This window comes from Dipodomys merriami, unplaced genomic scaffold (genome assembly GCF_024711535.1).
Source record: "Dipodomys merriami isolate MVZ:Mamm:240054 unplaced genomic scaffold, mDipMer1.0.p SCAF_18, whole genome shotgun sequence".
Taxonomy (NCBI): domain Eukaryota; kingdom Metazoa; phylum Chordata; class Mammalia; order Rodentia; family Heteromyidae; genus Dipodomys; species Dipodomys merriami.
This window is the reverse complement of record NW_027203159.1, coordinates 29,320,822-29,336,454: the sequence shown is the minus strand read 5'-3', so window position 1 is coordinate 29,336,454 and position 15,633 is coordinate 29,320,822.

The window sequence follows — 15,633 nt, the reverse complement described above, 5'->3', positions numbered from 1 at the left end:
TATGAATGTTCTTCTCATTCTCTTATAATCAATTTAAATCAGTAAAGCCATAGATAACCGTATTATGTTGGACCATTACTTTTTGTCCTTGTTTCCTGGTTTCAAGATTCACTCATCACATCAATTATGATAGTGTGAATGGCAGTATCTTCACCTGTTAATTGATCAATGTACGCACTGATTGGTGGGTTACCCTGTCTTCCTACTGAAATTGATTAATGAATATTTTAGGATTGACTAGAGGATTTAAATTTACTCCATGAATTAGTATAACATATTTGAGATTCTTGAGATGATTTACAATTTGCACTTTGCAAAGATACATTTTAATAAAATGGGTTCAGAGCTATTTTTTTCGCAATAATTTGTACATAGATTTCAAATTTCTCATTCCTGAACAAAGTTTGAATATATTGGATATGTTTTAGATTGGAAATTCAAAATTAGATGTGTAATTACAAAGGTTTTGCTCTCTTAGTACTTATGAGATGGTTTAAAGAATTGTATTGCTAGCATAAACGTCCTTCTAGATTCACAAAATAGATAGTACATTTTATTGTATGGAATGTGAAAACATTTTCTCTCTGATATCCTAAGGTGGAAAATACAAGAAAAATTGAACAGTAATGGTTTTGCTTGGAATGTTTCATAAGCATTTCTTTCACTCGGAATCATGTAATTTTTCTTCCTGGCAAATATGTGACCTCATGCTTTTTATAAATGAGGTAATAAATTCAAATTGTATTGATATTGTCAAGTATTTTCTTCTATTCAGTACATAAAAAACAAGCTTATTCAACATTAGACGTAGGTGAATTTATGTGCGACTGTCATCAGAAGAGGGCCTCATATATTTTTCTCTCAAAAGGCAGGAAGCACACTAAGAACTTATATTCAAACGTCTGTTCTATGTCAAATGTATTACAATATTATGTGAAGCATGAATGGGCAGTTTATATAATGAAAATGTGCCGTGGAAATATAATGGGAATAGATAAATTCATGTTTGCATCTGGTGACAATTTTCTAATTCAGGAAGATTATGGAAATGACTTAAACTCATCATGTTTACAAACTGAACAGACCAACTTAGTAATTGAACAACAGTATACATTTATTCGTGTGGTTAGGGAGTTTGTCATCTGCTGTAATGCAGGGGAAAAAGATTATAATATGTGAAATTAATTTGGGGTAGAAAATCACATTGAGACCAACCAGGTGAAAATGTTGTTAATTCTCGCATCTCATGCATTTGACATATAAGGATCTAATTACAAATTAATAAAGAGAAGAATTTTTTTTCAGATTCATTTCTGGAAATCATCTCCTCAAAATCAAATACTATAAAGAATCTTATCCTAAAGGAAAACCATGGTTACTCATAGACCTGCAGTGTGCACGATTGTTGGGAACATACAAACTCAAAAATCATTTGCACATTTTAGATAACAAAAAAAAAGAAGAAGCCTGGTACAGGTCGCTGAAGAAACTTAGAACGATGAAATCTGAGAATCAGTTTTCAAAGTAGCCTAACAGGAATAGTTTTCCCACTCTCATCACAAATTAACCATCTCAAAAATGGATGTGGCACTGTAGATCAAGTGGTAGAACATTAGAGTGGTGAAGAAATCAGGGACTCTGCCCAAGCCCAAAGTTGAAGGCTAGCGACCAACAAGAAGATTAAGAAAAGACAGGAACGAAATGATATATTCATCAACAATGCCACATACTAACTGGTTTTTCCGAAATCTCTGATTGTTTCTTTCCACATAAGAGCCACTTAGATTTTATGAACTCCCTACACTTTCTATCATGTATTCTCTCTCCAAATTTCATACAAAAATGTTTGATGGGGCAGTGATATTTATTTATTTAATTAGTTATTAGAACACATAATATGACCCCATGGGATTACAAATTATATTCCCTTATGATAGTATTTCTTACTTATTTAATCATAGTTTTTCTGGCATCTATAAAGTACATCATAATAAGACCCTGAGAGAATCTGTGACAAAGTAGGAGGCCATGTTACTTGCTGATTATTCTTAAAGATTTATTCAAACCTAGTTTGTCATTATATATATTTGAGCTGATTTGTGTATGTGATCAGATATTTCTGTTGCCTGTCCATTTCTAGGTGCAAGTTTTATGTCTGTGTGTGTACAAACTGAAAAGGAGTACAGTTTTTCCTATTGTTTCTACACCCATACGTTTATACAGGACACATTTCTTTGATTTTTGGAATTTCTCCTGCCTTCTTTTCATTTAAACCTATTATGATAAAATTATTCACAGGTTATCAAGGATTTTTATGTGTCATTCTTGGTAATAAGTATTGAAATCTTGATTGGGCCGTTGGTATTCAAGGCTCTTACCTGGGCTTGATCCCAGTGATATATTCCCAATGTTGGTATCCTTCAGGCATAGAATTCTCAGAACCATATTTATTTGAGAAAGCAATGTTAAGGTAGAAATGTTATGCTTAGTCAATGGAAATTTTCTATGTTCATTTCAAAGTCCAATATTTCAGTATTCATACTGAGAGGTGACATGCATGTCGTTTTTAAAGGTCAATTATTTTTACAAACTGCTGAATATATTTACCTGATACCACTTCACAATGTGATTGTGACTTCACAATAGCATTTGTTTTGTCCACATATAAGAATGGAAAAGCTGTTTATATGTTTGAGCCACGGATTATTTCTTGTCATTGTACCTGTGGGTACTTGCATGGTATCCCTTCATATTTTACTTGCATGCCCTAAAACATGTATCCTTTGGTAGATTACATCTCATGAAACAATCACTCTTTGTGAATGCATATATTCACAATTATTGAAATGGAGATCAATTTATCATGTTGATTTACATTCATTGCAAAAACATTGTATAGTAAAAACACTATGGGTTTTGTTTTCTATACAATCACATGAATTATTTCTTCCTTTTTTCCTGGATGCATGATACATCCATGAATATTTAAAAAGAGAACCATTTCAGAAACTGTGCGAAGACCTGGGTGAGCCTGAATTGGTGGTCTTAGAAAAATTTTGATGAACTGGACAATAATCACTCAAGTAATACAATAATTAGCATCACACTTCAAATGTTCAATGAAGTTTGAATGTTCTGAGACAGCGTGTCCATGTGTAATTTGTGAGGTTTGTTTACAATGATCAAATTTCTGTAGAAATGGAAGTGGAAGCAACCATGAAAATTTTTTAAAATAACTGGGGATTTGCTCTCACTAATTTTTGAGTATTTCTCCAACTACTAGTGAAGTTATTGTTCATATGGAGAATACAGGAATATATATTCAAGTATTTTCCATTGAATGTAAAATAATATTTTTCTTTATTTCTTTGCAGGAGTCATTATATGAGTAAACCATGAGTTCAAACCATTTCTCATTGTACCATCTTCATCTTACATTTATTACTATATTCTGATGCTCACTCTACCAAATGAATTAATTTTGATTTCTACTACCTAGTCACTCCCTATAGCCCCTTACCTTGAATCCAGAAGTAAACCCTGGTGTTTATGTCCTATTTGGAATTCACTATGTCCCTCTCCCCATAGACATGGTAAGGATCGAATATCGAAACTTCAATAATCAAATAGAAATCTAATTTGTTTCCCAATTGAGAATAAATCATACTTCATTTTTCACTGTCGTTGTTTGCCTGTGAAAATCATCTTCCATTTCATACATTGTTATACTTGCAGAGCCTAATACATAACAAAACTGTAATGACATTAGACCGCTTACAAAAATCTTACACCAATTATATATTCCAGACAGAATGGTCATTAAAATTTCAATGGGATTTTTCAACCAACATTCTGAAGTATATTACTTACTATACAATCTTCTCGTCCATCTCAATGATTTCCACATGAAAACTCATCTAAAAAGGATTCTGGGAGTTCCTCCTGAAAGCTGTCGCAGAAAAAACAGATTCATGGATGTGTACACAAACTACTACTCAAACCATATTCTTTTGAGGGGCCAAATTGCAACTTGTGAAGATGCCATGATTTTGTGCTAGAAGTGTGACATTTTGAGTGCGAGAGTGTGTGCATATTTTGGCAATTTCCCAATGTATTTCCTAAGTGTTCCAAGAAGAGTGGACTGTATCTCTCGAGTGTAACACAATATTATGGAAACATATTTGATGGCTATCTTCATATTCAACTTGTGTGGGATTTGCTCCACATATATAAGGCCCTACATATTTGTACTGGACTTGGCAGTGTGGTCCAAAAGCTTTCTGATGCAAACTGGAATAGTTTTTGAAACATACTTTAGGAAAACTTATTGGTAGGACTCCTGTGAAATAAATAGAGTTGAATCTTTTGGGTACAGATTCAGAAGTTAAAGATGTGTGAATGTTTCTCATATTAATCATGCTGTTGAAAAGGGAGCATTTCTGATTTTGGCCATCATTTGCAACTAGTGTATAATTTTAAAGGTTTCTTGGTTTTCCTTCAGATATTGTGAGCAGGAATGCATTAAACACTAAATTGTGAAGGATAGTTTGGAACGTGTATACTCATGGAAACCTGGGCCTTTTCTAGTCTGGTAGGGATATGAAGAGGACAGGGTTATCTACACATGTCTGTGTATAGACTGCAACCCAATCTACATACGTATCCATTTGTAAACATATGACAACTAAAATCAATATATGTACCAATACGCTACTTTTTCATTAAACTTATTGTCAATGTGATGTACAGAGGGATTATAATAATGAAGGTAAGGCAGTGAATATTTTTCTTGTGATATGATATCCTATTCCTCATTTTTCTTACCATTTATTCAGCTTAAAATCGCTCTTGGATGTAACTGATGTAAAGGTAATTTTCTACATGTTTCCTTGTAAAGAATTTTATGGCAGTGAGTCCCCCATTGTCCTCTACGAAAAAGTTTTGATTCCTCTTCTTTGCCCTATTCAAATTAAAGTTTCTACAATCCACCGGTTACCAATCTCAAACATAGTGACAAGGAATGAGAAATCCTGTGAAAACTAAAGGAAATAAAGCAAGAAAAAGAAATAGTGGGTTTTTTTAAAAAAAAAAAAACACCATCAAAGATAAAACTTATGTTTCTTGACGTTCGTTTTGCTCACCATGAACTTCTTGTTCCTATATATCTAGCAATTAAACATTTGCATTCCTATTCCAGGATGAAATTGGATATACACCAATTAAGACAAAAAGAAAAAGTAGGGCACCTATGTTTTAAAAGTCACTGTTAAAGAAAAAAAATATGACTTATTGGGTAAGTTTAAATAGAAGCAGGACAGACCCATTGAAAGGAAATAGCAATATTCAATAAATAGTCTTGTAATGCTCGTTAAATGCCTATATCAACGTTAGATTATACACCACCCTGTGTCATAACACTTTCCAAAGGAAACAGACCTCTAGGTTAAAGAAAATACTCAGAATGGAAACAATAGAGAAATACGAGGTCTCTTAGAACAGGTTGAAACTTTCCATTACAGATGCACAAATGCATCAAGCCAAAAAAAGGTTAGACAAAGTCTATAAATTGAACCTGGCAGCTTCTTTATACCAAAGGACATAGCTATGTAGGAAAAAAGGAAGCTAAAAATACTGGGAGAAAAAGTTCACTAGCTAAGAAAGAGAAAAGTGTCTTAGCGCTGAAATATAATCAACATTCAACAATATTCAGCCCCAAAGAATCCTGAACTATAAGCCCGCTCTATGAAAGAAGTATATTTAAAGAGAGACTTCAATGATGGCTAATTGAGAATGGCCTAAGGACATATGAAGAAACGCTCAAAAACAATGACAAAAAAAAAAAAAAAGACCAATCAATTCAACATTGAAATTCCACCACATTCCATTAGAATGGCAAAGTTATGTTCATTGCAGAGGGAAAATCAGGAACCACTCCAGATGCCTGAATGTAGATGAATGGATCAGTAAATGTGGGGTATAAAAACCTCAGAATTCTACTTTCCATTAGAAAGAATGGCACAGTTCCCTTTGTAAGGAAATGCAAATATTGTAAAAAAACAAACAAACATGAATTAAAGTGTGCCAGACCCAACGAACATAGACTCCATAGATTCTCTTATTTGTAAAAACTTGTATATGCCCATTTTAGTCCTAGAATAGGATCACAATAGCTTAATAGTAATATACATACGACCATAGAATATTAGGTTAAACAAAACAAGCTGTGAAATACGAAAGCAGTTGGTTTCACTTTCTTGATTTTTTAAAATGTGCTATGTGAATCTATTTCTCTTTACTTGCCTTTTTCCTTTAGTTATGTTTTTTTTTAATATTATTTTATTTTATTTGAGAACATACTGTACAGAGGGGCTACAATTACATGGGCAGGATAATGCATATATTTCTTACCAAGCATTGCACCCTCCTCCTTTGTTAACCCTTCACCTCCCTTCCCAGCCTCCCCCCTCCCCCCATCCAATTATACCACCCTTTCACCCCCCCCACCGACATTGTAAAGCTGGTTTTGACATGACATTTAGTACTTCTCATTGTTGCAACAGGTCCACCTGAGTCCTTAAACGACATGTTTGCCCCCATCTCCTCCACATGTTATACTGACATCAAATATAGTGAAAGCAGTGATTACACTGTGGAGGAGCGACATACAAAGCAACAGAGAAATAATCTTATAAATGTGTTAGAAACATATGCATGAAAGAAACGAAAACATTAAAATACATATTTAAGGGTTCATTTTCCTAACATCACATTATCTGACCTTTTCTGCTTGACTCATACCTATACTAGATATTGCAAATAAGGGAAACCATGGGACCTATGCTTCTTTGGGCCTGGCTTACTTCACTTAATATAATTTTTTCCAAGCCTTTCCATTTCCTAACAAATGGGGAAATGTCATTCTTTCTGATGGAGGCATAGAATTCCATTGTGTATATATACCACATTTTCTTGATCCATTCATCTACTGTGGGGCATCTGGGTTGGTTCCATATCTTAGCTATGGTAAATAATGCTGCAAAAAACATAGTTGTGCTGGCAGCTTTAGTGTGGTCTTGTTTGTAAACATTTGGGTAAATGCCCAAAAGTGGGATTGCTGGATCATAGGGTAGATCTATGTGCAGTCTTTTGAGGGACCTCCATACTGCTTTCTAAAGTGGTTGAACAAGTTTACATTCCCACCAACAATGAAGTAAGGTTCCTTTCTGTCCACATCCCCTCCAGCATCTGTTGTTGTTAGAGTTCTTGATTTTTGCTGTTCTAACTGGAGTGAGGTGATATCTCAATGTTGTTTTGATTTGCATTTCTTTCATGGCTAGGGATGTTGAACATTTCTTCATGTGTCTATTGGCCATCCTTCTTTCTTCTTCAGAGAAGCTTCTCTTTAAGTCTTTCGCCCACTTATTTATTGGGCAGTTGTTTCTTTGAGGATTTGTTGTTGGGTGGTTTAATTTTTTGAGTTCCAATATATTTTAGATATGAGACCCTTGTCCGTTGTATGGCTAGTAAAGATCTTCTCCCAATCGGTGGGCTTTCTATTGATCTTGCCAGCTATGTCATTTGCCCTGCAGAAGCTCTGCAATCTTATGCAATCCCATTTGTCCAACCTTTCTTTGATTTGTTGTGCTTCCAGGTCTCTATTCAGAAAATTTCGACCTGAGCCAAGGAGACCTAGGGTTTCTCGTATTCCATCCTGTAATGTTTTCAGAATGTCTGCTTTGAGTTAAAGGTCTTTGATCCATTTGGAGTTGATTCTGGTGCAGGTGATATATAAGGATCTAGCTTTAGTTTTGTACAAGTAGTTAACCAATTTTGCCAGCACCATTTACTGAAGAGGCTGTCTTTCTTCCAATCTATTGTTTTAGCTTCGTTATCGAGGATTAGATGGCTATAGGTCTGTAGGTTCATTTCTGGGTTTTCAATTCTATTCCATTGGTCCTGAGGTCTGTTCTTATGCCAATACCAAGCTGTTTTGATTACTATGGCTTTATAGTAGAGTTTGAAATTTGGTATTGATATTCCTCCAGCAGTGTTCTTTCCGTTGAGGAGCGTTTTTGCTATTCGTGGTCTTTTATTGTTCCATATGAATTTTTGGATTGCCTCCTCTATTTCCTTGAAGAATGGGGGTGGAATTTTGATAGGTATGGCGTTGAATTTGTAGATAGCCTTGGGAAGTATTGCCATTATCACGATGTTAATCTGGCCAATCCAGGAGCATGGGAGGTTTTGCCATTTTTTAAGTTCTGTGTTGATTTCCTTTTTCAAGATTTTAAAGTTTTCATCATAGAGGTCCTTCACTTCTTTGGTTAAGTTAATTCCTAGGTATTTTATTTTTTGTGGGGCTATTACAAATGGAGTTGCTTTCCTCATTTCAGCCACGCTTTTCTCATGGTTGGCATATAGAAAAGCCATTGATTTTTGGGGGTAAATTTTATAACCTGCTACTTTGCCAAAGTTTTGAATCAGCTTGAGTAATTTGGGAGTGGAATCTATGGGATTCTTTAAATAGAAGATCATGTCATCTGCAAAGAGGGAGAGTTTTATTTCTTCTTTCCCTTTTTTGATCCCCTTTATGTCTGCATCTTGTCTTATTGCTGTAGCTAGGCATTCTAATACTAGATTGAAGAGAAGTGGAGAGAGTGGGCATCCTTGTCTTGTTCCTGAGTTAAGAGGAAATGGCTTTAGTTTTTCACCATTGAGTATAATGCTGGCTGTAGGTTTGTCATATACAGCCTTTATTGTATTGAGGAATGTTCCATGGATTCCTAATTTTTCCAGAACCTTCATCATAAAGGGGTGTTGGATCTTGTCAAATGCTTTTTCTGCATCTATTGAGATAACCCTGTGGTTCTTATTCTTGCTCCTGTTTATGTGATGAATAATATTAATTGATTTGCGTATATTGAACCAGCTTTGCATCCCTGAAATGAATCCTGTTTGATCATGGTGTGTGATTTTTTGGATGAACTGTTGAAGTCGATTGGCCAAAATTTTGTTGAGAAGTTTTGCATCAATGTTCATCAAAGAATTGTGTCTATAGTTCTCTTTCTTTGATGAGTCCCTGCCTGGTTTTGGGATGAGGGTTATGATGGCTTCATAGAATGTGTTCGGTAGTGAGCTTTCTCTTTCAATTTCATTGAAGAGTTGGAGGAGTATTGGTGTGAGCTCTGCTTTGAAGGCCTTGTAAAATTCCGCTGTAAAACCATCTGGTCCTGGACTTTTCTTAGCTGGGAGGTCTCTTATTGCTGTTTCTATTTCAATGCTTGATATGGGCCTGTTAAGCTGGTTTAACTCATCTTGGTTTAGTTTTGGCATGTCAATATTTGCTAGGAAAAGGTCCATTTCTGTCAAGTTGTCAAATTTATTAGCATAAAGTTTTGAGAAGTATTCCTTTATAATGTTCTGAATCTTGGTTGTTTTCGTGGTGATGTTTCCATTCTCATCTCTGAGTTTATTAATTTGGGTGTGTTCTCTCCTTTTTCTGATGAGGTTTGCTAAGAGTCTGTCAATTTTGTTAAGTTTTCCGAAGAACCAACTCTTTGTTTTGTTGATTCTTTCTATAGTTTTTTTGGATTCTAATTCATTTAATTCTGATTTAATTTTGATTATTTCTTTCCTTCTACTAGATTGGGGTTTATCTTGCTGCTCTTTTTCAAGGAGGTTTAGATGTGTCATTAAATTGCTAGTTTCCAATCTCTCCAATTTGTTGATGTAGGAGCTGAGAGCTATAAACTTTCCTCTGAGTACTGCCTTTGCTGTGTCCCAGAGGAGCTGGTAATTTGTGTGTTCATTTTTGTTGAATAGCACGAACATTTGAATTTCCTTTCTAATCTCTTCCATGACCCACTCATGATTCAGCAGTGTGTTGTTCAACCTCCATGTGATACCAGACTTTCTTTGGTGGCTTTTGGTGTTGAGTTCTAATTTTATTCCCTTGTGGTCAGAGAGAATGCAAGGTATAACTTCAATTTTTCTGGATTTAGACTAGTTTGCTTTGTGGCCTAAAATGTGGTCTATTTTAGAAAACGTTCCATGTGCTGATGAGAAGAGCGTGCATTCTGATGCTGCTGGGTGAAATGTTAGGTAAATGTCTGTTAAGTCTAGTTGATCTATGCAGCTATTTAGATCTGCGGTTTCTCTGTTGAGTTTTTGTCGAGTTGATCTATCTAGTGGGGAGAGTGGTGTGTTAAAATCCCCAACAATTAATGTCTTTGGATCTATATGGGATTTGAGGGAAAGTAGTGTTTCTTTGATAAATTTGGGTGCTCCATTGTTTGGCGAATAGATATTTAGAATTGTAATATCCTCCTGAAGGAGAGATCCTTTAATTAGTATGTAGCCACCTTCTTTATCTCTTCTCACGAATTTTAATTTGAAGTCTATTTTATCTGATATTAGGATTGCAACTAACGCCTGTTTATGAGAGCCGTTTGCTTGGTAGATTTTGTTCCAGCCTTTAACCTTGAAAATATGTTTGTTTTTACGGGCAAGATATGACTCCTGCAGGCAGCACATAGAAGGGTCTTGTTTTTTAATAGAATTAGACAGTCTATGTCGCTTAATTGGAGAGTTCAGTCCGTTAACTTTAAGAGATAGGACTGAAAGGTATTTGGGAGTTCCTGCCATGTTATCCACCTTCTTGGGGGCTGTGAAAGCTGGGTTCTTCCTAAGGTTCTTGGATTCTCAGTTTGGGTGCAGTTTCTTGGCCTTTGTTGCGTTCTTGTTGGTTTTTTGTGTAGGACATCTTTAAGAATCTTATGTGGAGGTTCCTCAAAAGACTTCACATAGATCTCCCCTATGATCCAGCAATCCCACTTTTGGGCATTTACCCAAATGTTTACAAACAAGACCACACTAAAACTACCAGCCCAACTATGTTTATTGCAGCATTATTTACCATAGGTAAGACATGGAACCAACCCAGATGCCCCTCAGTAGATGAATGGATCAAGAAAATGTGGTATATATGCACAATGGAATTCTATGCCTCCATCAGAATGAATGACATTTCCCCAATTGTTAGGAAATGGAAAGGTTTGGAAAAAATTATATTAAGTGAAGTAAGCCAGGCCCCCAGAAGCATAGGTCCCATGGTTTCCCTTATTTGCAATATCTAGTATAGGTGTGAGTCAAGCGGAAAAGGTCAGATAATGTGATGTTAGGAAAATGAACCCTTAAATATGTATTTTAATGTTTTCGTTTCTTTCCTGCATGTGTTTCTAACGCATTTATAAGATTATTTCTTTGTTTCTTTGTATGTCCCTCCCCCACAGTGTAACCCCCGCTTTCACTATATTTGATGTCAGTATAACATGTGGAGGAGATGGGGACAAACAAGTCGTTTAAGGATTCAGGTCTACCTGTTGCAACAATGAGAAGTACAAAATGTCATGTCAAAACCAGCTTTACAATGTCGTTGTCGGGGGGGAGGGGGGTATAATTCGGTGGGGGGAGGGGGGTAAATTTGGGTGGGGGGAGGGGGGAGGTGGGGAAGGGAAGTGAAGTGTAAACAAAGGAGGAGGCTGCAATGCTTGGTAAGAAATGTATGCATTATCTTGCCCATGTAATTGTAGCCCCTCTGTACAGTATGTTCCCAAATAAAATAAAATACAATTAAAAAAAAAAAGAATCTTTTGTAGGACTGGTTTGGTGGAGATGTATTGTTTCAATTTTTCTTTGCTATGGAAGGTTTTTATTTGGCCTTCAGTTATGAAGGAGAGTTTAGACATGTACAGTATTCTTGGTTGATAGTTGTTTGTTTTTAGGGCATGGCATACATCATTCCAGGCTCTTCTTGCTTTGATTGTCTCTGCTGAGAAATCTGAGGTAATTCTAATTGGTTTCCCTTTATAGGTGATTAACCTTTTCTCCTTGACAGCTTTAAGGATCTTTTCCTTGGTCTGGGTTGATCCTGTGTTTATTATAATGTGACATTGGGATGTCCTATTCTGGTCTGGTCTTTGTGGGGTTCTAAAAGCTTCTTGTATCTGAATAGGCCTATCTTTTTGTATGTTTGGGAAGTTCTCTGCTAGGATCCTGTTAAACTAATTTATTAGACCATTAACTTCGGTTTCTAGGTGCTCCTCTACACCCATTATCCTTAGATTGGGCCTTCTGATGGTGTCTTCCAGGTGTTGGATAGACCTATCATATTTCTTGGACTTGTCTTGGATGTTTGTATGTTCTTTCTCTATAATATCTAGGCTGTCTTCAATCCCTGAGATTCGATCTTCTGCATGGTCTAACCTGCTGTCAAGACTCTCTACTTTGTTTTTTATCTCTTTTCCTTCTAATTGGTCAGCTTTGATGGCTTCAAGTACTTTGTTGAAGCTCTGTTTTAGGTCTTGTATGAATTTCTTTACTTCCTTAATTTGGTCTTCAGTGTTTGTTCTCAAATCACTTAGTTGATTGGTTATGGTTTCTTTGGACTCCCATTCCTTTTGTTGGGTTCCATTCAGCATTCCCTTTGTGGTCTCCCTGACTTCCTTCAGCTCTTTGTTAATGGATTCCATGAATGCCTTTAGTGATCTTTGTGTATTCTCTATCTGGTCTCTTAATTCGTGAATTACTGTTTGATTAGTTTCCTCCCTTCTGTGGGATTCCTGCAGTTGTCTTTGAGTGTTCTCTGCCTGCTCACGCCATTCCTCCCTTTCTCTTTGAGTATTCTCAAGTTGTTCACGCAAATCCTGTATCAGTTTTTGAGAAGCTTCCTCACGCTTATGATATTCCTGTATAAACTTCTGGGATGCCTCCTCTCTCTCCCTATCACGCTCATACAGAGTCCTTTGTACATTGTCAAACTTCTCATTTATCATGTTTGCCATTAGTGTTTGTAGAGCTATTTGGGAACTCTCCTCTGGATTATTCTTTATCTGTTCTAATCCAAGATTATCAAGGTTGGGAATTGAGATACCCGAATTTGCCATTTTTCTTGTGTTTTTCCGGCTTACTCGGCCCATTTGAGATAAAGATTGCACCAGTTTTGTGCTAGAACACTATCTTAAGGCAACCATCAACCAAAGTTTGCATTTGTACCGTCAATAGTCTACAGATACAATCTAGTTCAACAGATACATCTATTCAACATCAAATGACTATATGTTAATGGTCTTCGAACCGCAGAAAAGAATTTGGAAAACCAGAAATTATTAGGATTAGGGAGAGATGTGGGTAAAAAATGGGAATAGATTGGTGTGGGGAGGCACAGGGAGAGTTAATTATGTCCCAATCACAGTGCAGGAAATGGGTTGGGTAGGATGCAAGTAGAGAGAGAGAGAAAAAGAAGAGACGGAAAGGGGAATAAATAGAGACCAGAAAAAGAATAGAAACGTAAAAATTAATGTTATTATAGAGGTTAAAAGACTGTCTATTTAGAGAGGAATGTGAATATGTTCAGAGAAGGGGAGGGACATAGAGGAGATGTGAAAATCTTTAAGGATGGGAAAGGGAGAAGAAAAGATCAGAAGTTCAGTAGAGCTAGATAAAAAACAAAAAGATAATTAAGAAAGAAAGAAAAAGAGAAAGAAGACAAGAAAAGAAAGGAAAACTCTCATTCACACATTCCTAAAATAAAAATTATAAGATGAGAAAAAAAAAAGTTACTGGAAAACAATTATTTTTTCAGAAGAGGCAAAAATTAAAGATTAATAAAAGTTTTAGAAGGGAAAAAATTTATATATATATATGTATATATATATATATTTATAAGGTAACAAAAAACAAAAAACAAGCAAAAAAAGAAAAAAAGAAGAAAAAGAAGAAAAAAAAAGAAAAAAAAGAAAAAAAAGTCTTTTGATTTTTTTTGGGGGGGGCGGGAGGAATGGGAAGAATCCTGTATCTCCCTTTTGTCTGCAACCAGTCTCTTGTTGGAGTCTCTGGTCAGCTTGAGGTCCTGTGGCTTGATTGGTATCTTAAGTCGGTTGGTTGGAAGAGGCAGAAAAATGCTCTGCTTTACCCAAGATTTTGAGATTCCCCTCCCAGGATAGTTTTCTGGGAGAGTGGTCTGCTTTGAGAGTCACAAAAGAGGGGGATGTGGTGATGAGGCTAGGTTCTGGGTAGAGTTGAGGCCTTTCAACAAACAGTAGCTTTTCCCTGGGGCTATTTTGTGATAAAGCTCACAGCGCCCAGCCTGGAGCCATTCTCAGGGTTTCTGTTTTTCAATTGATTGTGGTGGCTGCTAGAGGGAGAGGCAGCCTCTGGCTCTGGTTACCCAGTGAGGCAAGGCACTCCGATGGCTGGCGCCTGAGCTGGGTGACTTTTCCCTGGATGGAGCTGAGTCTGGCAGGTCACTTCGCCTTTAAGTTCTTGTGACCTGCTAAATGACTCATTTTATTCCAAGGCCTGAGCTGGAGCTAGCAGCTCCTCCGAGCTTTGTCGGTATCCAAGATGGAGATCACCGGTTCTGGGGGGGGAGGGGTGTCCTTCCCTCCTCTGCTCCCTGAGGAGTGAGGATGTCGGGCTCGTAATCACGCCGAGTCTTGGATCCTGGGTCGTCTCTGGTCTGCAAAGAGCAGGATGAAGATGTTCGCTCCTTGTCGGTTCTTGTTGGTGTTGAGTAGTATCCGCTCGTCCGCTGCGTCTGGCTCCTTCGTCCCCAACTCTCTGTGTCTCAGGTATGACTCCGCGGCGATGGTCGCCGCTGCGACCCCGCCACCAGAGCGGCAGCTGATGGGTTTCCTTGGCTTCCTCTCTCTTGTCTAACTCTCTGTCCTGTGATGGCACACTTGGTGTGATTCTCTGGCTTAGGACTGTTCACTGGAATTCTAAAACTACTTTCTATGGGAGAGCTTGTTCAGATTCCAGCTTCTCCTCCGCCATCTTCCCGGAACTTACTTTTAAGTGTGAATTTTATATGCTGTGACTTTGCCAAACTTTCTAATGAGCTCGAGTCATTTGGGAGTGGAGTCCATGGGAATTTGTAAATACAAGATCATGTCCTCTGCAAAGAGGGAGCTTTTTTACTTCATTTTATGGTATTTGGATCCCTTTATGTTTCCATCTTGTCTTAGTGCTGTTGTTGAGCATTCTGGTGCTAAATTGAAGAGAACTGGAGAGAGTGGACATCCTTGTCTGCTTCCTGAGTTAGACGGAATGGCTTTAAATTTTCATCATTGTGTAAAATGCTGGCTGTAGGTTTGTCTTTATTGTATTGAAGAATGTTCCATGGATTCCTATTTTTTTTCCAGAGCCTTCATCATAAAGGGGTGTTGGATCTTGTCATTGGCTTTTCTGCATCTATTGAAGTAACCATGTGGTACATATCCTTGCTCTTGTTGATGTGGTGAATTATAGCAATTGATTTGTGTATATTGAACTAATTAATTTGTGTATATTTGCATCCCTGAAATGCACCCAGTTTGATGTTGATGTATGATTTTTTTTGTATGAATTGCTGAATTTGATTGACCAAAATATTGTTGAGTAGTTTTAGTTCGATGTTTTTGAAAGTAATGGGTCCTTAAATACCTTTCTTTAATGAAACCAGGCCACATTTTGGGATTGAGGGTTACGATGGCTTCATACAAAGAGCATAGAAATCAAATTTTCCTTCAATTTCATTGAAGATTTCGAGGAGTACTGGTTTAATTCAGCTTTGAAGGCCTTGTAGAATTCCAT